The sequence below is a fragment of the Pipistrellus hanaki genome (genome assembly GCF_964339955.1).
Source record: "Pipistrellus hanaki genome assembly, chromosome: 15".
NCBI classification, from domain to species: domain Eukaryota; kingdom Metazoa; phylum Chordata; class Mammalia; order Chiroptera; family Vespertilionidae; genus Pipistrellus; species Pipistrellus hanaki.
In genome coordinates this window covers 9,218,764-9,243,203 of record NC_140517.1, presented here as the reverse complement: position 1 = coordinate 9,243,203, position 24,440 = coordinate 9,218,764, and the positions used below count along the sequence as shown (strand labels likewise).

The 24,440-nt window shown below is 40.3% G+C and overlaps 1 pseudogene across 1 annotated transcript in view; it reads right to left on the bottom strand.

The window, feature by feature from the left end:
• Positions 1-6,103: 6,103 nt before the first annotated feature.
• Positions 6,104-24,440, bottom strand: part of LOC311633837 (small ribosomal subunit protein eS1-like) — a 43,082-nt pseudogene continuing 24,745 nt past the window's right edge. Inside the window, exon 3 of the transcript in view lies at positions 6,104-6,936. The product of the transcript in view is annotated as a small ribosomal subunit protein eS1-like (transcript). The remainder of the gene's footprint in view (positions 6,937-24,440) is intronic.

Sequence of the window (24,440 nt, the reverse complement as noted above, 5' to 3'; positions counted from 1 at the left end):
GCACATTGATGGAGGGAAGCAAGTCAGAGGAAGATGCAATTTTTAAGAAATAAATGATAGAGCTCTGTATAATAGAGCGTACTCCAATTTTTATAGAACCTTATTCATAGTCCTGGAAGACGTCTGAAAGGTTCAGGCATGTTTTTACTGTACCTGAAGTCAAGTAAGCCCTTTAATTGCAAACATTATGTTCATTTCCATATGCTCATAACTTCCAAGATGGTGAGTAGCAGACATTTTGCAAGATTTATTGGAGTGTTATTTCCTGTAGGCATTCATTGGTTGAGTTTTTATGTTGTGAATGCATTTCTAATTGGGATTATTTACATAGGCATCTGGTCCCAGCTAGGGGTGGAAGAGAGGGACAGGGAGATTCGGGTTTAGCTGATTTCCCATTTGAGTTAACATTTGTGCAGTGGAGCCCAATTCACATTATGTCATTTCTGACACTGTTTTGGTGTGACATAGGCAGCATTAATGGTTCCTTCTGTCTCTTCGTGTCTATAATTCCATATCACAACAAAATTGATCTTTACAAACCCCTGGGTATATGTTAAAGGAAAAAGGAGGAGAATATAAAGAGTCTACAAAGCACTAGTTTCAATGGAAGATTTGTTGATTTTGTCAGTTGGGTTAGAATGGGAAGGAAAGGACAAATCTAAATAGATGAAATGTATTGTTTTTATTTATATTTTACATTTGTTGATACTGTTACAGATGTCCCCAATTATCCTCCCTTTACCCACCTCTACCCAGTATCTGCCCCCCTCCCCGAAAGCCAACATCACACTGTTGTTCATGTCCATAGGTAATGCATGTATGTTCTTTGGATAATCCCTTCACCTTCTTTCATCCAGTTTCCCCTATCCCCCCTCCCCTCTGATTCTTGTCTGTCTGTTCCATGTATCCATGCCTCTGTTTGTATCTTGTCGATCAGTTTGCTTTGTTTAGATTCCACATATGAGTGAAATCACATGGTACTTATTTTTCTCTGACGGGCTAATTTCACTTAGCATAATGTTCTCCAGGTCCATCCATGCTGTCACAAAGGGTAACATTTTTTTCTTTTTCATGGCTAACTAGTATTCTATTGTGTAAATGCACCATAGCTGTTAAATCCACTCATCTACAGATGGACACTTGGGGTGTTTCCAAATCTCGGCTATTGTAAATAACACTGAAATGAACACAGGGATGTATATATTCTTTCTGATTGGTGTATTGAGGTTGTTAGGATATACAGTAGGTCCTCAGGGTACGTTGGAGATCCATTCCCATGGTGCGATGTAACGCGATTTTCTCTAAGTCAGAACTCACCTACATAAGCACCTGTGTCACTCACATGGAGCACATGCACAGCAATAACAAAGTGAAACAGTAAAAAAAAATTAAAACGAACATAATATGCCCTTACAGATTTAGCTCAGTGGATAGAGTGTCGGCCTGCAGACTGAAGGGACCCAGGTCAAGGGCATGTACCTTGGTTGTGGGCACATCCAAAGTAGGAGGTGTGCAGGAGGCAGCTGATCAATGTTTCTCTCTCATTGATGTTTCTAACTCTCTATCCCTCTCCCTTCTTCTCTGTAAAAAAAAATCAATAAAATATGTTTAAAAAATTTTAAAAAACAAACAAACAAAAAAAACAAATATAATAATTCCTGATCTTTACTTGTGGTAAATAATAAAAAACATAAAGCACATATGTATATACATTGAGATGACATAATTTTTTTTTAATAAATAGAGGGTCAAAAGGCAGTTCCATTTTTAATTTTTTTGAGAAAACCCATACTGTTTTCCATAGTGGCTTCATTCCCACCAACAGTGCATGAGTTTCTCAAATACTGACTGTGCCCATTCCTGTGGGGACCTTCATACAATAAAGATTAAAAACGAGTTTATACAGAGATTTTGTCTGGAAACTATTGCTACACATTCATAATTTGGGCATTCCTCCTCCAAGCCAGCTACTAAAACAAATTCCTTTGCAAACACCACTGTCAGTCTGGATATCTATCTTGCCTGAAATAGTTTGGCAATTCCAACTTTAAAGAATAGCAACAAAAATCGCATTTAGAAGTCTAAGTCTACAATGCGCTGAATAGTTCTCACTCTGGGGTCTTCATTGGCAAATATCTCACAGAAGAATAACAGAAACATCTGATAGGAAGGAGGGGGGGAGTGACTGGGAAGAGACAAGTGAAGAAGAGGACAGGGCCAGGGCCTGCAGAAACTGGAGTTATCTGTCCATTTATCCATTCTGGTGCTGTGCATTTAGCAGGAGTTATGGTTAAGACAGAAGTTGTTTAATGGTGGCAGAGAAGTAAGCATATACCAAGTGTCAGCTTGGGAAAGAGGAATTTCCTCTCCTGACTGCAATTTTTAACCCTGAGGCCATCTAGTTTTTCAATGTCATTGTGCAGTCAATGCTAAAAAGCAATGGAAAGTTACAAATGCAGGGCCTGCCCCACATTCTGCCCTGTTGTGTGAGATATTATGTGCTTTGTTTATCAATTGTGACATAACAGACAAATTCCAAATGGAGTGGCTTAAAGCAATAACCATCCATTCATTCTTATGATGCTGAGCTTGGCTGATTGGTTCTTCTCCATGTGGTGTTGGCTGATGCTCCTCATATGCTGGGAGCTTATAGACTGGAACATTCTAGATGTTCCTCCAAGGTCTGGAATCTTGGTTTTGGCTGTTGTCTAGTCTACATGTGGCCTCTTGTGGTCTTCCTGGTCTGTTCTTATTCAGTAGCTCAGACCCTTACTATTTTAAATGAAAGCAAATGTTGACACTGAACACACCTCTTAAAGGGCTAGTCTTTGATCACCAATGAGGGCTATTTCTGCCACTTCTATTAGTTATATAATGCCAGTGAAAACACACTCAGTCACTTGATACAATTTTCTGTATTATTTGAGCTTTCTTTGGAGATAATCTAATATACTCTGGTTAATGGAAGAATTCAGAAAACACCAAATTGCAATTATATAAAACTATTCTCCATGTCTATGCTTTATTTAGGGAGTAGGTAAAAGATGTTTCAATGTATAGGCAGAAGACCAAATAGGGACTCGGTTCTGGGAAGTTTGAAGAATGAAAATGTGGAAATTAGAGACGCTCCCTGCTTGAGTGGACTTAAGCAAACAAAAACTCCTTACTTCTGAGACCTGTAGCATTTCTGCAGGACTTCTTAGAGCTTATTATCTTATATAATAAAAGGCTAATATGTAAATAGACCGAACAGCAGAACAAGCGTAACAACCGAAAAACTGGTCGCTATGATGTGCGCTGACCACTAGGGGTTGTGCGTGGAACATGGAGGGCGTCGGCTGTGGTGGAATTGTGGAGCAGGTGAGTGGGGGCAACAGACCAAGGTGGGGTGCTGTTATCTGTGTAAGCCTCTAGTGGTTACTAAAAAGTCTTTGCTCCAGCACTCACACCTGCTGCCAGCACCAGCCCTGCTCACACCCACTGCCATTGCTCAGCACCATCAGTGAGTGGAAGCAGCAGTTGCTGGCCCCGATTGCCCCTCAGGGCTTCTCCACCTCCCCTGGCTCCACCTCCCCTTGCACCTGCTGCCTGTGAGGGCCCTGCTCATACCCGCTGCTGGTGCTGGAGCTGCTGCTCACCCCCACTGCCAGTGCCTGGCTCGGGTCCCAATCACTCGGTGCCATCAATGGGTGCGAGCAGTGTTGCTGACTCTGATCACCAGTGGGGGCTTCTCCACCTCCCCCTGCTGCTGTGGGTTAACCGGGGCAGTAGCAGCCACTCACACTCACTGCTGGCACCAGCCTCAATCACTCTGCATCTTCAAGGGGTGTGAGTGGGGTCAGCACCATCAGAGTGTGAAACAGCGGTGAGAGCAGGGCTACTGGCAGACAGGGAACTGGAGGCCATGGCAGGAGGGGCAAGGCAGCAGTGCAGAGGATGGGATGAGACCCACCCCTGTGTCTACTGCAGCCTTTCAAGATGCACGAATTCAAACACTGAGCCTCTAGTATGCTACAATATGCGTTAAGAATATGTGGTAACAATATATATTGGATAAATGGATGGATAGCTAGATGGATGGATGGATGGATGGGTGAATGGGTGGATGGATGGTTGGATGCAATTTGATCACACAGTTGTTGTCTGCTATTATTTTGGTTTCTATTTCAGTTATATTACACCTTTCATAATAAAATGCATTATAATGCATGTATCATCCAAAATGGTTTAAAATTTTTTTTTTTTTTTTTACTTTTAATTAAGGTATAGAGTTACAGTCGTGTTAGTGATATCATATCTCTGCAAGAGACAAATTCTATTCTCTTTAAGTATACACTGAAAGTTTACATAGGAATTGTTTCTAAGCTATGAAATTATTTACTGCTGCCTTGGAGAGAAAACAAAACCAATTTCCCTCCCAAAATTTATGAGTGGTCTAGATAGAGCTTAGGTACTTCATCTCTCAAGGGGATCTTTCTATAGACCCTTGCTGTGGCTGTATTTCTTTTGAATTACACTTTACATTTCCTAATCAGCTCTAACCAGACATAAAGGTAAAATTTATGATAAAAACAGAAAAGCCCAAAATCCTTGATTTTCATTGTTTTGAATAAAACACTTGATGACAAAATTGTACAACAGTAGCTTTTCCTCATTAATCGTGTTATTTCTATATATTTTTTGTATGTCAGAAAAATAAAAGTGGATTTTCCACGTGTTATTCTGTCAAGTCTAAGGCAGGGAAAGTGTCCTGCATACCTAGCATCAGAAACACATTTTAAAACAATTTCATAAACATTTCATTATCCTACCCCCCTTTTCCAGCACACTCTTTGTAGTATATTTGATATTAGAAAAAAGGAACAAGAATTTATTTTACCATCACCAATGCTCTAATGTTATAAATTTGGTCTTGATTACATCTCTGACAAAGATAGGTTAAATATGTTAGAGAAAACTATTCCCACTTTTCATTGTGAATATGGAAAATTCACAGATAGCAAAAAACACTCTAAGAGCAGACTTAGAATCAATCCATTTTACAATAAAAATTATTCAATGGCATGGCCATTTTGTCCTGGATAAAACTTCCGTTTGATTTGGCGGACTTAGTGAAGCAATCTTCCCTATGCATGATGGGAGCTCACCATCATCCAATCCTTTGAAGGCCTGAGTAGAAGAAAAAGTTGGGGGCAGGATGAATTCCCCTTTGCCTGAGTATAAGCATCCATCTCCTCTTTCCTGCCCCTACTGTCCCTGGCTCTCAGGCTCCCAGACGTGCACTGAATTATACCACTGGCTTTCCTAGGTCTCGTCTGTAGACAGCAGACGGCAGGATTTCTCAGGCTCTATAATTATGTGATCCAGTTGCTATTAATAGATCTGCTTAATCAATCTCCCATTGTTTCTATTTCTGTAGAAAACTAAAACATGATGTATTCTCATGCAGAAGAGCACTGTGTGATGCTAAACTGCCCTTGTTGAAACCATGGCAGAGATTGGAGACCAATCCAATGACCTCGCTCCTAAATCCAACCCCAGAGTTCATCAACTCAACAGACTATAGTAGAAAAGCATGGATTAAGTCCCATCACTTCCTTCCTAAGGGGTGGAAATGGAGACCAAGAAAAGTTAATGAACCAGAAATGGGGGACTTATTAAGTCAAGCTTTTGTACGTTAGTTTTCAATTTGAGATCTTTAAAAATAAAATTAAAGTATCATTTCCAATGGAAACATGGAAATCACTGTGCAATAACTTAAGAATTTTAGGAGGAGAAACGAGGTCTCTTTTGTGCAAGCCTTCTAATTCTCAGGACAGAGATTTTAACGTGGAGAATACAGATAACCTAATTTTTCATTCCATGCCACAAATCATAGAATCACTTAATATGCTCTAAGTCATTTGTAAAAATGGCCTAGGCCCTAGGGGATAAAAATTATGGTATTTTAAAACCACATGAGTGAGGCAAAGTCTATTCCTCTCCATTTCTGGCCTCACCATAATATGTATAATATTTGCTTCAGTCAGATATTTTATGAAGGGAAGGTCTGTTTGTCCTCTCATTGGCTCTTTAGGATAATATTCTATTTTATTTTTTTATATTACAGGGATATTTTTATCTGTACCATTAAATGTCTGAATTTTAAACAGATTTTAGGACTTGAGGATTCATATCCATCAGTGTATTCAATATTAGCAACTGTTTCATCCCCAGAATTGCGACCTTTACCATGAAGCTTCATAAATTTCCCCAGTGAAAATTTGGGTTTATTCAGCATTTTGACTTTTCTAACAAGACCTCATGGAGCAGATAAATAGTTTGGCAAGCCCTTTCTATGTCTTTTCCAATGCTGTCTGGAATCAATGTACTGACCACTTCTCTCAGGTCATTTGTCTGCCCCTCTCAGGTCATGATTTCCATCATCTTCTTCCAGATTTGATGAACCTGTTGATGCTGAGCACTAGAAGTCTTCTGAATCTGATTGCTTCATTTTTTAAAAAAAAATTTTTAGTAAAGCCAACACAGAACAGATGAAGCAAATAAACATGGGTAGTCTGGACATCAACATGATCTTCAATCATGGTCTGCCATTTTTTGACCAAGGAGCACATTTTGGGTAAGCTGCATGCCATGGAAATTAATCCGGTAGTTTTTGCCCTGAACATCTTCAGTGATTTTCTTGAATTTTCTAAGTGCAACTGTATCATTCTGTAGCTCAGCTTAGCTCACTTAAAAAACACAACTCTTGATACCATCAGAGGTAAGCTTGGTTCCTTGGGTTCTCATAACTAGTGTTTTTCCAGTATTTCTTACATTGAACAAAGGCTGGGGCTTCCACGTCACAGCAATCTTCCTTAGGAAATGGATCAACCACTGCCCAGCTCCCTTGTTGCTGCCTTTCCAAAGGAACTGTTCTTGCTGACTGCCCTGGTGCTGCTCAGAGTGCCCAAAGGGTCTGTTTACTTCACGTACCAGTATAGACAGACGGCCCGGAGTGTTTTTGTTTGTTTGTTTTCCCTTAGTTTTTTGGTACTTGACAATAAACAAAGCACATGGATTTATGTTGGCCCCACAGTTCATTTCCGTGCTAGTCAGCCTCCATTTCAAAGTCCATGGGACTCTCCCCTGTTGCAGGGGTCAACTTTGCTGTATAAGAAGTGATTGTTTACTCTCTCCAGCCCCTGGTCCTCTGATCTGTGTGTGGCTGGACAGGATGAAAATTTATAGCTGGATGAGCCATTGCAAGAGTTCTTTATCACCAAGACCATGACACCACTTTTACTTATGGCTTTTTTCCTACCTTCAGGAATGCAATTGTCCATCATTTTAGTTTACTTCCTGCCCAATAGTTTTCTTGAAGTTTCAAACTTTCTTTAAAAAGAAAAATTTCTATGGAGGAGGGGTATTAAAAGTAGCAGCATTTGGGAGACCCTCCCCCACCCCCGCGCTTTCAGGCACATAATCAAATGATGACAAGTTGGCATTCAATGTTAGGGATAGGTAACAGCTTATTTAATATTCAACATATTACACAATATGAACTTATGAAATAAGGACCAAAAAATGGCACAAACCATTAGGGACCATCCTACTTATAACTTTTTATTCTAAGTCTAGTGCTTTTTTATCTCTCGCCTTCAGACTTGGGATGTATAGAAATTCCTCTGAAACTGTGGCAGTAAAATTGACAGTCATGTCTAATTTTTAGAGATGGGATTTCTCACCTCTGTTAGTGTCTTCACAGGTATTGTGCCACGGGGGTGGGAAAGATGCCATCAAAAATTGCTTCCCAAGTGCTATAGTAAACCATCATCACAGCCCTCTTTTGATAAAAGATGGATAGAGGAGCAATGTTCTGGTTTCAGCTCCAGAAGATTTTATTTCCCTCTTATGTAAACTACTTCATGTCAGAATATGAGTTTATATAAAATTAATGTGTTATATATACCAAGCCTAAATGACTTAATTTTGGGTACATAGACATTTTTGATGATTAAATATTAGTCGGTAGTTATTGAAGAGCCTCTCAGGAATGACAGAGTTCCCAACCCTCCTTTATGTTTTGTCTAAAATAGGATTGAAAGGTTTTTAATAGACTTTAGAAGGCCTAGCAATCTCCATATATTCAGCCTTGCCGGCACTGATTTATTGGTGGATTTCCTGTGGAATTTTTATGTGACACTTGATTTCCCCTGTGGGGCTTATTAACTCCTGATTGGGTAATGTAAATTTCCAGCCAAGATTAAGCACAAACAAAGCCAAAGTTCATTTATTTTAATAAAGGCAAATTGAGGTTCTGAAGGTCTAGTGTTTCCTTCTCTAAATAAACTACTCTGTCAGAAGATTTTTTGTAAAATATTTGGTAGGGATTCTAAAGGAATAAATGCAATGCTCTAATTTCTGAATTATGCATTAAAGTTTTGAAATGAAAACTGGTTCTATGTGCAAGTAATCTATTTAAGTCTCCCTCCCTCCCCTTCCCCCCGTTTTTATGGCTCATAGGATAAACTGCTAGGAGAAATATTTCTGTATTTCCTTAGGCCTGTCAACTTACTATCCCCTAGACCTCGTTATACTCATTCTCAACAAAGCAATGGCATTTCTGCTAGTGTTCAGCAGTAACTATGAATTACCTAGCAGAGAAAAATTAATGATATACTTGCATTAGAAACTGTATAAGCTCCTTACATATTTTTCATCATTTATTTCTCACACACACACATAAAGCCTCTTCTCTTGGACTAGAGACTTTTTTTGGAGTAGTGCAACATTTGATAGGAGAGAATTGACCAAAGGGACATTTACAAGATACATTTGATGGTGGGAGAAGGTTGATTGGGAATAAGATAAGAAGGAAGAAATTAACATTCCAGGTTTCCTGGTTTGAGTGAACTGATGGCAGATTTACATGTGGAAAAGACATGAAGAGGAGTAGATTCTTGGTTAAAAGGCAGGAGAGTTAATAAACTAATATTTGGATATGTTGAATTAAAGATACCTCTGGGATATCCAAGAAATTCTGTGGACATTTTGAAATATATGTCTGGAGTACAGTCGACAGCTGAGGGCATAGTAGTACATCTTGGAAGAGTTTGCAGAAAAGTGCATTAGAAGTCTGGATACCAAGGCTGCCATACCCTATATAATAAAAGTCTAATAAGCTAAGTGTCTATTTGTCGGTTCAACCAATCAAAAGCATAATATGCTAATGATATGCTAATGATATGCTAAGGATTCTCAATCGCTCACTATGATGTGCACTGAACATCAGGGGCAGACACTCTGATCAGTAGGTTAGCTTGCTGCTGGGGTCCTGCTAATAGAGACTGAGTGAGATGAGCCAGACACACTCTGGAGCTCTCACGCACCCATCTCTGTCTGGCCAACCTCCCATCTCTCTCCCAGGCCCGATCGTGAATCATCAGGTTCCCTTGGTCTGGCCTGCACTTTCTTGCAATCCGGGACCCCTTGGGGGATGTTGGAGAGCTGGTTTCAGCCTGATCCCACAGCCCAGGCTGAGGGACCCCACTCGTGCATGAATTCATGCACTGGAAATCTAGTATATTTTTTCTACCATAACCTTGATACATAAATGGCTATATCACTCAATATATACTTCTGAATAAATGAATAAGTAAATAAGAGAATGAATTAAAATATTATTAGAGAGAGGAGTTATGTGAAAATAAACATTTTAAATGAAGAAAATTTTTCCTATTTAATCATTAATTATTGGCTTGTAACGTCCTATGCTCATACATTCAGTAAGTCCTCAACTTTTCTCACAATTCTATATCAATCAAAAAATGCCACAATGCTGCTTAACACACGACTCCAAAATTATTACCTTAAGACAACAATTGCTTATTTTTGCTCATATGATAACAATTGCTTATTTTTGCTCATATGACTTCACACTGGTTGTGATTCAGTTGGCCTGGCCTGGACTTGTCTGGGCTTGGCTTCAGGCTACATGTTGGATCCAGTTTTTCTCATTTGTCTCTTTTCCTCCTTCAGAACAGCAGCTAAGCTTCTCAGAGTAGATTTCAAAACTGCCTGCAGCCTGTCTCATATCATGCAAAAATGTCAAATAATGACTCAAAATTAAGGGGCAGAGAAGTCCATTCCCTACATAGAATCATGGAAGGGGTGAAACATTTTCAACAATAATCCCATCTACCACATTTGCCAACATCAGTACCTCAAGTTTTTATGGTCTTCCCATCACGTTAGGTCAGTAAATTCCCTACTGGATATTTTTCCTTGAGGTACCACATCATTTCTAAGGGTCATCAGTTTGTATATTCCTACCAAAAAACTTTCTTCACCTTTAGTTCCAATATTTTAAAGATAGGGACTTACATTCTTTTACCCTAGTAGAGTACAGTTTGGCTATGTTTTGGAGATTTGATTGCACAAAAGTTTTCAGGGACTGAAGAAGAGAGCAAAAATTACATGGCCTTTTAAAATGCTTATGTTTTATATTGTGTGCTTTGTTTAGGGAAGGGGTGGGATCAGGGGTTGTATTGGCATGTTAAATTAGAGTGTCTTGATTAGACATTAGAGCTGTCAAATAGATACTTGAAATCAGAGGTCTGAAAATCAGTTAAGAGGTCAGGGCTGTAAATTATAATCTTAGCAATCATACAAATACGTCTATGGTTTCATTTCAAGGTATAAGGACATTTTGGATTAAGTGAGACTCAGTGGCTTGTTCAGTCACAGGTGGGTGAAGATGCTAGGACTCAACAGACAAGTAACTTCCAACAGAGCTTTTTCCTGGCTGCCTCCTGCACACAGAGTAGGTAGTTAACATCCATGAAAAACAATAACTAGGTAAGCTAAGGAGAAACTGTCTGCCATGGGCTCACAGTTCTCGGCCTGGCTATACACTGTTTAAATCAGTGGGTTTTCCACTATTATTTTCCCCAGATTGCCCACTTGGGCCAATCAAACCTCCAAACCACTAAGGTGGCCTTTCTCACATCCAACTAAGTTCTCTGACCTATTTCTTCACCTAAAATCCTCTTTTTGCCCTTTTCAGTGTCTTCCAACTTTACTCACTCTTCATTAGTTCATGAAATCTTTTATTTCTCCTAGCCCACATTGATATCTCTATCTATCTATCTATCTATCTATCTATCTATCTATCTATCTATCTCTCTATCTATGTATTCATCCACTTTAAAATATAACACCCCTCTGTTATCTAATATCTACTTAACTGTCCTTGAGTTTTCAAGTGGTTTTCTTTTGGATCAGACCATATCCTCTTTGTGGGTTTTCATACCTCATTTATGAAAATGCTAGAGGCCCGATAAACGATACTCATGCACTGGGAAGGGAGAGGTAGGGTACCTCAGCCTGGCCTGCACCCTGTCTTAGTCAGGGAACCCTCGGACTATGTCTGCCTGTTGGCTTAGGCCCAAAGGGACAGGGCCTAAGCTGGCAGTAAGACATCCCTCTCATAATCCAGAGCTCTTGCAGTCCTGGATCCCTCTCTCCTTAGGGCCTGCCTGCAGTGGAGATGGGAGAGGCTCCTGCCACTGCTTCTGTGCTCGCCAGCTATGAGTCCAGCTTCTGGCTAAGCAGTGATCCCCTTGTGGGATTGCAATGACCACAAGGAAGCAGCTCCTGCATTGTCTGCCACCTTGCAGTCAGTGTGTGTCATAGTGACCAGTTGTTCTGCTGGTCATTCTGCTGTTCAGTTGATTGGCATGTTAGGGTTTTATTATATAGGATATTAATGAGAAAAATGTAAGCTTTGAACTTAGAGATATATAAGCTCATGTTTTGTCTGCTTGGAACATTGGGCTACTGATTTAGAGTCTCTAAGCTCTCAGCTTCCTTTCATGTTGGTTTTATCTCTTACGCATGTTGTAGGCATGATATGAAATGAAATATGCAAAAACTTCTCTTACAATGCTTGCGCATTGCAAATTCTCAATAAATATGAGATTCCCTGGTTTTCTTCTCCTTAGCACCTTCACATCTACCTAAGTATTGGGATTGCAATAGAAGTCACCACCTGCTATGTAGACAAAAGAAGAACCACAATTGGTTATGAATTTCTGCACAGAATTTTTTGTTTGTTTGTTTTTCCATGCTCAATACCCCTCCTGTGACTCACTTGATTTTTCTGAAATGTCCTTCTTAATCAAAGTGCTGTGTGGCCTGCAATTTTGCAAATTGAAGTGGATTGAAATTAGTTTTCTCAGAGAATTTCATGACACCCTCAGCCCCCTCCTGGAAATAATTGGAGACACCCTGGGGTTTCATAGACCGGGGCTCAGGAATCACGACTCCATGTGTTGCCTCACTTGTGCTTTTATGAGAACTAAATTGACAGCAGCAGTTCATTAGGGGAACGTGATTGAATGTGCACGGTTTGCTGATAAACCTGTAAGCACTTGGGGAGCCATGAAAAATGCCTTCCTTTTCTCCAAAGAGGTTGAGCAGCAAAGGTCAAAGTGTAGTTGTGTGTTCACGTGTATGTTATAAAAATCAATCAGAAATACAATGCATTAGACATGCATTTCTAATAAGAGATTACTCAACAAGAGGACGGCCATTTAGAGACATACTTTAGCTTCTTCTTATTTTGCATTTCCCTAAAGTAAACAAATAAAACCCCACTAAAACAACAAAACACAAAGTCACACCCCAACCTGTCTTTGGTGTCTATAGGCTACACATCATTCAAAAAAGGGGAAAAAATGGGGGGGAAAAAAGAAAGAAAGGAAGAAAGGTGGAAGGAGTACCATGAAGTATCATGAAGTGTTTAGTAAACTCCCATGACTTAAGCTGTAAACTGCTCAGTATTAGACTGCTGGGGGCGTGGGGGGTGGGGGGGTGGGGCTAAGAAAGAGGGAATTTAGGTCTGAACACCTGCCCACCATGGATTTCCAAGGAAAAGCTATCTCTGTAAAACTCCCTGGCATACCCAAGGGTGGAGTCACACTGTCTTTATTAATGCTATATGTCTTAGAGTTATTTACTAGATTGTGGATTTTGTTCCACTGTCTTTTGTAGGAGTTGCAATTTGAAATGGCTCATCTTGTTTCTCAGCACACCCAGTTAAGGAAGGCACAGGGCGGAACTACTGTACATTCTTCAAGCATTTAAAGGCTATTCTATAGCTGTGGCCATGCTCATTAGCAAAGTATCTATCTGCACACTAATTCCTCAGCCCAGAGGGCTCACAACAAGGAGAGCTCTCATTAGGAAGTCCTTTGACATCCCCCATCTCTCCTCCTTTCATCTCTTCCCTTCATCCTGAGGAAAATTCGTGCCCACAGATTTGCCTCCTTTGGCCAGAGGCCTACCTTCCAGGAAGCCAGGCACACAGGAAATGTGGACTGAGGAGAAGAAGCCTCCTTTCAAGGCCCTGGGGAGGCACCCTTTTAGTGCTAATGAAGACAGTGAATGTCTTAGGCAGGCATCAGGTCCTGAAGCCAGGGACTAGGTCAGGCACCATAGCTGCAGGGGAAGCCCCTCCTGCATCTGTGTTCTCTGAAATATTTTTTATCTTAATATCTTCTCTCCAGTCTTCTCCATGAGGACCTTCATACATGTAGGAACAGGAGCATAAAATATGGTTTGCAAAATGCAGTCCTAACAAATGCATATATTACCAACAGCTCCTCATGCGATATTACTAATCACATTTTGTCTGTCTTCTTTAATATGATTTTTGTGAGAATCCATAGAAGTTATTGGTGCCATTTTAACTTAAGGAAACAGTGGCTCATGACAATGAGTAGCTTGTTCAAAGCTAGAAAGTGATAGAATTAGGTCTGGAACCTCAATCTCTATTAAGCCATACTCTGTGCCCTTTCTTTCATTCTAGGCTGCCAAGAGATAGGTAGGTAGGTAGATAGGTAGGTAGATAGATAAATAGATAGATAGGTAAATAGATAGAGATAGATATATAGATAGATAGATAGATATAGATAGATACCCTAGATAGATGATAGAAAGATGTCCATATTCTTATAAGTACAAGAGCATTACCAAGGTCAGCTTTAAAAGACCCCTGTCTCAAGGGGAAGATCTATGTGCTGAGAGCCTTTCCAGGAGTCAGAATGTGATTTTGGGAGGAGTTGTTTTCACTCTAGCCACTCCCACTATTGACCAGCTCTCTGCCTGCCCATAAGGATAAATCTTATTGCTGATGTTGACACCACAAATGAGCTCTGGATTGGTTCCCATCTGATATGCATCCTTTGACAGCGATTTGTTCTTTCCTTAGTGTTCATTGGTTTGGTCTGCTTCCCTTTCAGCAAGCAAAATGTAATTACTCTTGGGAACACGACTTTAATTCCACTGCCCAGTGCCCCAATCTTCCTCTTCCCAATCAATCTAATCACAGAAAATGTGGAGGTTAAGTAGATCTGGGAGGGGGAAAAGGCATCTAGCAAGAAGGTTGGGTCCGGAGGTTCTGGGTAGTCCTTTGCAAGGTCAAAGAGCTGACAGTGCATGAGAGGTTGGGGTGGGGGTAGAATGGAGTAGACAATAAAAAATGAGTGTGTGCCTCTGTCCAAAATGGGAGCCTGGGAGATCAGGTTCCAAAATTCACAGAAAGTGACAATTCCCACTCCTTTGAACTTTCCTAGGCAGGAGCCCTACCTTTATGTTTTAATCCTTGCTCCCTTTCTTAACCACTTCAATTGCTGAGAGAGAAGTCTACAAAGAGCCCTTGTTGATTTTCCCTCCATCCATTCCCCCAGGAGATGCACAGGGGGAGAGGAAGGTTCAGGGCAGCACAGAGACAGAGGTGGCCCATCTATTTCTATGGGTGATGCTGAAAAAGGCCTCCGTTTTCATTCTGGTAACATTCGCCAAAGTTAGGCCAAGGGAAGTCAAAGTAATTTAGATTCAATCTTCTCTAAGAAATGAAATGAACAGAAGTTTTATTAAGAAGAAATGAAGAGGAAATTGAACTTTCATATTTCATTGTGCAATTGCGATGACACAAAACAACGTTCGTGAACGGAAGTTTGAAAGATTGTTAGTTATATGTCTTCTCTCCCTCCTTTCATTCACTTACCCTCCACTTGCTCTTGTCAAAATAGGAGGCATGGCATATGTTTTCCCCCTTAAGAGTTAAGTCCTGGTAATAGCATGGCTATCCTAAGCCAATGGCCTCTGTATTATTTATTCATTTTTTAACATTTTTATTTAGAAGACACTTACATAAAGTACTTAATTAGTGGAAGCTGGACCGAAAGTCCTAATGTGTTTTTCATAACATTATTAGCTACAACTAAGATAAAAAATATTTTTGGCCTTTTTAATCTTTTTTGGGGAAAGGTGTATTAGAACATGGCTGTAGTAAAACCATAAAGGGATTAGAAATGGCTTTAGCAAATTTTCCTATTTATAAATCAGAACTTAGCACTTGATTTCTAAGTTCCGATTTCTAAAAGGCAGAAAGATATTCCTCTTACAATTCAGGACTGCTGGTTCCCAACTGTTCGTCTGCCTGCCTTCCTGATTGCCTCTAACTGCTTCTGCCTGCCAGCCTGATCATCCCCTAACCACTCCCCTGTCAACCTGATGTCTAACTTCTCCCATGTCAGCCTGTTTTCCCCTAACTGCCCTTACCTGCAGGCCTGGTCACCCCTAACTGCCCTCCCTTGCAGGCCTGGTCTCTTCCAACTTCCCTCTCCTGCTGGCCATCTAGTGGCAGCCATCTTGTGACCACATGGGAGCAGCCATTTTGTGTATTGGAGTGATGGTCAATTTGAATATTACTTTTAATTAGATAGGATAGTGGCCTGGTGCATGGATGAGGACCAGCTGGTTTGCTCTGAAGGGTGCCCTGGATCAGGTAAGGGTTCCCTTGGGCATAGGGTGGCCTGGGTGAGGGGCCTGTGGTAGTTTGCAGGCCGGCCATGTCCCCTGGCAACCCAAGTGGAGGCCCTGGTATCTGGGATTTATTTATTTTCTATAATTGAAACTTTATAGCCTTGAGTGGAGGCCTGGGCCTGCCAGGGCGTGTGGAAAGCTTGGCTTCCTCCATTGCTGGGCAAACCCAAGCCTCCTGTTGGCTCCATGGCCACAGCCATTTTGTTTGGATTAATTTGCATACTCACTCCTGATTGGCTTGTGGGTGTGGCTTGTGGGTATAACTTAGTGATGGTAAATTTGCATATTTCTCTTTTATTAGATAGGCTATTCAAATCCATAGGCTCTATTTAAAAGAAAGAGATGATACCAAGGTAGAAAAATAACTTTTTTGAGGAAATTATCAAAGAATTAATGTTAGAGACCTCTGACAGGTAACATTTGTGTGTGGTCTTCTGATTAATGAAAGGGTTATTTCTGATACGGGTGCTGCCTCAAAATGACTCTCAAAACATCCAAGGAGGAGCTAAGAAATAAAAGTGAATTTGCTTTAAGCAGAAGGAAGAGATGGAGGAGCTCCTGCCCTTAAATCTGATTCCTTCTGGAACTGGTTTGCAGCAGAAAGCAATGGAGGACTATACACTGCGAGAGAACAGAAGTCCTAAAATTTAGAGCTGGCTGTGTCCTTACACATCATCTAGCCCAAGCATGTCAAACTCAAAAGGCTAACAGGGGCCAAATAAAAGAGGCATGTGGCCTGTGGGCCGTGAGTTTGACATGCTTGACCTAGTCTAGCCCATCTCTTTCATGTATTGCTGCAAAATAAACACCAGAAAGCATGCATCTCTTAGGATGCTAAGAGATATTCCCGGAAAACAGTGGTCTGTGGATAATTCCTTTAGGAAATTCTGCTTTAATAAAGTTATGGAGATATGAAAGCTAAAGGGCTTCTTTCAGTATTTAATAAGATAATGCATAGCTATGTTCCAAGAGAAGAGACAGTCATTTCTTCTGAAGAGTTTAAGCACTAATGCTCTTGTTAGAAAGGAGATGTACCTATACATCCCCTGCCCCAACCTTGACCAGTGTCGGCAGTTCTAATATTGGGTCCAGAAATAGTTTTCTTAGAAGTAATCACACCTTTGTCACTTATCAGTGATTTGCTTATTAATATTTGGGCTCCCAGTGGGAACTTAAACCTCACTAAAAAATGCAACCTTCACTAAAACCGGTTTGGCTCAGTGGATAGAGCGTCGGTCTGTGGACTCAAGGGTCCCAGGTTCGATTCCGGTCAAGGGCATGTACATTGGTTGCAGGCCCATCCCCATTGGCGGGTGTGCAGGAGGCAGCTGGTCGATGTATCTCTCTCATAGATGTTTCTGGCTCTCTGTCCCTCTCCCTTCCTCTCTGTGAAAAATCAATAAAATATACTAAAAAATAAAAATTAAAAAAATGCAACCTTCAACCTAGCCTTCTAGTATTTTCTACCTGGAGATCCATCCTGAGTGTGCATGTGCTGGTGATGGGGTGTGAATGCTCTTGCCTGAGCCTGCATCATTCCATTTCTCCTTGATTCCATTTCTACAAGGATGGCCTGGCATTTTGGTGCAAATGAGTGGAGGGGAAGCAGGCAAACATCCCTCTGCTGTATCACCCGCCCTGGAAGCCTTCTCTCCTTCTGCAGCAGTGGGTGGAGTGGGATCTCAGAGCCAAATCTGCTGCACTCTCTCTAAAAGAAAACTCTGGCTCTTATAGATTCACCTGATGTTTGAGACTGACCATGATTACAAAACCTAAATAAAGAATATATACACATGGCTTTGTAAGCTCAGGATCATATCTATCAGGTTCAAACAGCTCCACTCCTCAGCATCACAATTCCTCATTCACATGGAAGGCACGGGATGGATGCAAAAGCGGGTTTGACACCCTGTGATGCATATATACATAACCCATGGATACAGACAAAAGGGTAGTGAGGCCTGGGATGGGGGGTAGGACGGCCTGGAGGGAGCCAATTGGGGAAAAAAGAACAACATATGTAATACTTTCAATAATAAAGAATTATTTAAAACAAAACAAAGCAAAAAAAAAAAAAAAAAAAGGCAAAGGGGATCTGGCATGTTCAAGCTAAGGATCCATGAAGACTCCGAGTGAATATCAAATCCTTCAGTGCAGACAATGGTTTGTTTTCTGGGATGGCTTTGGGAAGTAGAAAACGTGCAGAGAAACTGTCGTTCCGACTCGCTCATTTAGTGAATTCATCTTTGAGCCATGGGAAAGCGTCAAACGTTTTAGCTAAAATTAAAATTCAGTAAAGGTCTGTTCTCGAGGCCACGAAGAAATCAGAGCCTAAGAATAGCTGAGTGGAACCCACCCAGATGACCTGTAGCAGTTAATAATCAGGATTTCCAAGGCAGGGAGAGAAGAAATGAATGGCTTTTGTGAACAAAGTGGTGAGTCTGTTTGAAAATAGGGGGAACAAGGGCGGAAGAATATCCTTTGTTAACATAATTAAGTATCTTTCTTGCTGGGACCACTGCTGGACCATTTTTATTAAAGGAGTCTAGCTCTTAATCATGGTCTGTTAGATGGCATTATTTGCATTATGGATTTCAAGTAGATTTCAACAACACTTTTTACAGGAATGAATTCTGAATCTATTGGCACTGGAAAGCCACCATAGAATATTTTGCATTGGCTGGAATGTGAGTATCAAAATATCTTACTGGGATCCATTTGGATCTCTTAGCGAAAATCATTGAATCACTTTATGTCATTGAAGCTATGGTCTGCAGAAGATGGCTTTTTGTTCCATGGTTCTGAATGTGGGGATGTGAAACAAAAGGTATGTAAGTATGGATGCATGGATGGCACACTATGGTATGGTACAAAATGAGTTGAAGCCTCCCAGATATCACCTTGCGAATGTCATTTTGACCTCAATTACATACTCTATATTGAGACATAGTGATCAGTTAGTAAGTTAGTAATATTTTTAAGACATTGGAATATTCTTTTTTTTTTTACATTGAAATATTCTTAAGAATATTGAAAATAATGGCATCTATAATAATAAAAGCAGAATATGCTAATTAGACTGGACAGCTGGAAAGCCTTCAGGACGTCATTCCAGAGGTCCTTCTGGACGAAGCCATGGTGGCAGGGACCTGCAGAGATGGTTAGGGGCAATGAGGCAGGCAGGTGAGCCATTAGGGGCTATTAGGTAGGCAGGCAAGTGGTAAGTGGCAATCAAGCAGGGAAGCAGGGAAGCAGTTAGGAGCCAGTGGTCCTGGATTGTCCGACTACCAGTTTAGGCCCGATCCCACAGGGACACCCCCCGAGGGGTCCTGGATTGCAAGAGGTGTAGGCACTGGGCCTCTAGTTAATAATAAGCCTAGATTTTTTCATTCTAATTCTTATGTTTCTATGAAGTGAGTTTTATATATATTTTTTAAGATTAAAAAAACACACACCAAGGCATTATTCAACTTTCTTTGAAATTTCACAAGTGTCTACCAAGGCTCAACATCTGCATTGTGGAGATGATTTTCCATTGCACAGGTGAGAAAAGAAATAAACACCACTTGTAGCCAAGCTGCCTACCGCTTCCTGACAGATAGAGAATGGCATTTCTGATTTGGGTGGCATTTTGTGAGAATGCAGGTCAATCCCTGTCGCCAGCAGAGTGGTGCTTGTTTTCTTATATGAGATGTGCACAGGACACTGAGAATGAGCTGCCAGGCAGACAGGAGAGCCACGGTGAGACTTAAGGAATGGAAGAGCCCAAGGTTGCTTCCCCAGAACTTTTCACACTTGAGCCTTCATCATCATTCCTAGTGGTTCTGGGGAGAAAGGGCCTCTTCCCCCACAGAGCCAGACTTCAGGCCAGCCTTATCAAGAGGACACGCATCCTGGGGTGCCATATCACCTTTCATGCAGAGCCCTGGGATCCCCCTGCCCTGGGTGGGTCCTCCATGCATTCTCATGGGCATTTCTCTACTTCCACTGGAAGAAAAATAACATGAAGCAGTTCTGGCTTTGCCTTAGCAGCTGTGCGTCACTGCAGGTTGCCCAGGATCAAACTAGAGAGGGTCAGACCTGCATTACCACCATTTGTCCACCATCCAGAACTGAAATATCATTGCTGACATGTACACATAAGGAACTGTTTAACATTAAAACAGGGCCTCCAAAGAGCTGTTGGCCTAGAAAGGAACTCGCTACAGACTGATTGATTTGCCTCTCAGCATAGCCATTATTGCTTGTCTCATTTTCAGTTCTTTTAAGTTTGTTTTTAATGTTAAGTCCCCAGTACTTAGAACATTGCTTGACATAGTGAGGATTCAATGAATTCGAACCAAACCAAAGAATCAGCACTGCAGTAGATTACTCTAGCCACACTCAAGCGCCCTCCAGATGGAACAGGTCAGAATTTACTGGTGCCTTCAGTCCCAGTCCATCATTTCCCTCACTTCAGTGCTAGCTGCTTCCTACACAACAGACATAAATAGAACCCTTTTACCTTGTCCAAGTCTGAATTTAAAAATTATAGTATTCCCGCCAAGGGATATAATTTAAATTTTTCTCTGTTCTCAGACCATATTAATTTTTTCTAACTTGTACCAGTAAGAAAAATATGAACAGGTTAAATTTCTCCTTTTGAAAACATCACTGCAATTGTAACTTGAAATAGTGATCGCAAACAAAAGACAGAAACATATTTCTATATTTTGCATGACTATTTTTCTCTTCATAACAGTAATACATTTGTATCACAGAAATCCTAGATAGCAGAATGATAAACACCCCCATAATTATATCTTCCAGAAATTTTATATTACTGGGTTTAATATCCCTTTCTGCCTTGCCAATACACACACACACCAGCCACTTCATATATGTCTTTTTGTAAATTTATTTTTTCCCACTTCTCAAAAATATTTAATTATATACATTTTCTCCTAGAAGGCCCACATCATGCTATACTAAGAAGATGTGATATGAACCTGCCCATATTACAAACACCAGAGTGTTGAAACAGGAGAGGAAACACTAGTTACTGATGGGAGGAAGGTCCAGATTAAAACCACTATCTGTCTAGTTTTACCCATTTTTAGTCACGTGGCAGAACTGTATGGGCCATGGGAATACATTATAATTTCAGAATTTGTTTTCTTGTTTGGAAAGGTGAACTTACAAACTATTATAAATCGGTGGGCACAGATGAAACATTCGTGATTACTTTTTAAAATCTCTCAGGGTCATTCTACATGATTTCATGCTAAATTACACTCACTTTCAGTTCATTTCACACGGATAAGGATGGCCTGATAAACAGAAATTTTCCCCTTCAATTTACCTGAAAACAACTTATATTCTGAGTGCTTTAATTTGCCTCGATAAACTCATATGTATTTGATCATAATGAATGGTAATGACTATGGAATTAAGGGCACATTTTACTGATGAAAAAATTGATTAAAAAAGAAAAGTTACTGGCAATTTAAAGCATACAGGGGCTACCATTGGAGACAAGGGGAGTGTGGGGTTCAGGCTTTCCTAAAGAATCTGTTTCTTTCAGGGGGTCAGAGGCAGTAGTATAGGGTGCCTATTAGCATGGGCACTGGGATCAGCCAGAACTAGTGATCCTGCCTCTGTCATCTGGTAGCTGTGTAGGTGCTCAGAGCAGTGCCTGCACGTATCAAGGGCACAGTAGGCATTCGGTGATGATAATAATTTCTGTCTGCCACAATAGGATTTCCTGTTATCTGTGGCCATGTCTTTGATCTCCTTCCTCAAATTCAGCCCACTGATATTGTGGCAAAAGCTTGTTTCCCATGAAATATTTTTTTGTCTTTATTTTTTAAAAATATATTTTTATTGATTTCAGAGAGGAAAGGAGAGGGAGAGAAACATCAATGATGAGAAAGAATCATTGATTGACTGACTCCTGCATTCGCCCTACTGGGGACTGAGCCTGCAGCTAGGGCATGTGCCCTGACCTGGAATCAAACCATGATCTCTTGGTTCACAGGTTGATGCTCAACCACCGAGCCTTACCAGCTGGGCTTTGTTTGAATTTCTTATCCTGCCATTTACTTGTTCCTTTATTTACTGATTTATTCATCCAGTCATTAATTCATTTTCTTCTTCACCACAAATTTATTGAGGATCTACTCTGCCGAATGTACTGGTAGTCTGTTAAAACCACAAAAGAAACCTCTGCCTTCTTAAAATCTATAGCAATTACATTGTTATATCATAAGGGTTAATAGTGAACTTTGGAGACACTCGAGAACACTTAGGAAGGCACCTGCTACAGTACTGATAGTCACAGGATGCTCCCAGAGAAAAATACTTTGAAAGAAAAACTTGAAGATGAATAGGAATTGAATAAAATAGAGGGAACAGCATGTACAAAGACCTTTTGTTACTCAGGGTTTTACAGGGAAGAGAAGATTGAGAGAGCCAACGTGAGCAAGTCAGCAACTATTTATTCTACTTTGGTTATGACTGCATATTTGTCATAGTTCCTTTTTTTATTAAACAGTTGATAGCTAGATTTGTTACCTTTAAATATTTAAAAACAAGGTACATGGGCCTCCAAGTCTATTCTTGCTTCAGGCTCCACAAACCATAGGGGTGAGCCCAGTGCCTATACTGGAACTCCCCGTTCCAGTACCCATTAGGCTGTCCCATTAATTTATGCATTTTATTTTCTCTGACTAGATTGTGATAATTTATTCTCCAATAACAAGTAAATTACTGACATATAACAGATCCTTAATAGATGAAAGTTGAAAGAAAGAATGAATCAAGTACCTCATAAAAATTCCTCATTTCCTTCCTCAGCATCTGCAGATATGAAGTACCCCATTAAAAGGTGATTATATCATGGATTTAAAAAAAAATCTTAAAAGCTCATGTATTCTCACAATAATAATCTCATTTTCCTATATTAAATATAACTAAAATATAAAACACTTCTTTCTGCATTTTCTACAAATTCCCTTATGATAATTTAATAAGAAAAGAAGAGAAGGGGAAGGGAAGAGAGGATGTTAAAGGTGGGAGCATACATTATCTAAGAATCACCTATTGCTTTTTCTGTAATACAGTTTTTAAGATCAACCTGTGCTTTGAGAGAGTTTCTCAAGTGATAGAGGAATGACTCTACTTATTTGTTAAAGTCTGCTCTATTTATTTTCTAAATGTTTTTATTGATTTTTACTGAGAGAGGGAGAGTGAAAGAGAAACATTGATGTCAGAGCAAAACATCAATTGGCCACCTCCTGCATGTCCCCTATCAGGAATCTAGCCAGAAACCTAGGCATGTGCCCTGACCCAGAATCAAACCAGCAACCTTTCGGTGCATGGGACAATACCCCAACAACTGAGCTACACTGTCCAGCGCAAGTCTGTTCTATTTTATAAAGTTGTTAGCTTGGGCATAATGTAGAAGATGAGCCGAAACCGGTTTGGCTCAGTGGTAGAGCGTTGGTCTGCGGACTGAAAGGTCCTGGGTTCGATTCCCGTCAAGGGCATGTACCTTGGTTGCGGGCACATCCCCAGTAGGGGGTGTGCAAGAGGCAGCTGGTCGATGTTTCTAGCTCTCTAGCTCTCTCCCTCTCTGTAAAGTATCAATAAAATATATATAATGTAGAAGATGAGTACCGTACATGAAAGTAAATCCAGGAATTTGAGCATTTATTTTATTTGACACCACTGGCTTCTCAGTCACACATTCTGCAATTCCATATTACCTATTAACTGAACCTAGAGTGTGGCTGAGAGATGGACTAGTGGGGCAAATAAAACATTGTTGGAAAAAATCTGAAATACAGTGTCAATTGTCTCAGGTTTCTGTATACAACATAACTGTTGAAAAATAAATTTTTCTACCTCTTTCAGTGCATAAAATGAATCCTTTAAAATATTTTGAGGATTAGTAAAAAAAAGTTATTTATCATTTTTAATTTCCATTTTCTTTTAAACAGAACCAAATCTAGCAACTAGAGGTTCCTTTCTTTGCTGATTGTGAAATCATTACCTTCTGGGTAATGATCAATACCACACTTTTAAAACTGGGTGAAGGTAGGCAAATTTACCAATAGAAATAGGGAGAGTGGATTTATTTTGCATCTGAGAGAGATGGGAAGAGATGGGGAATCTCCCTACATGGAGCCAGAAGAGAGAAAAACTACAGCAAATTATAGAAGATAATATATATGGGATATACATTGGGTTAGAAGGGATCTACAAAAAGAGAGATATGGTTAAAAGCGTTTTCCAGCTCAGCCAGCGTGCTCAGTGATTGGGCATCAACTATCACAGCTCAGGGCACATGCCTGGCTTGTGGGCTCGATACCCAATACGAGGTGTAATACGAGGTGTGCGGGAGGCAGCGGATTCTCTCTTATCATTGATATTTCTATCTCTTTCTCCCTGTCTCTTCCTCTCCGAAATAGATAAAAATCTTAAAAAAAGAAAGAAAGAAAGAAAGAAAGAAAGAAAGAAAGAAAGAAAGAAAGAAAGAAAGAAAGAAAAAAAAACCCCACACAGTTTTCCAAGTGAAATGTGTATTT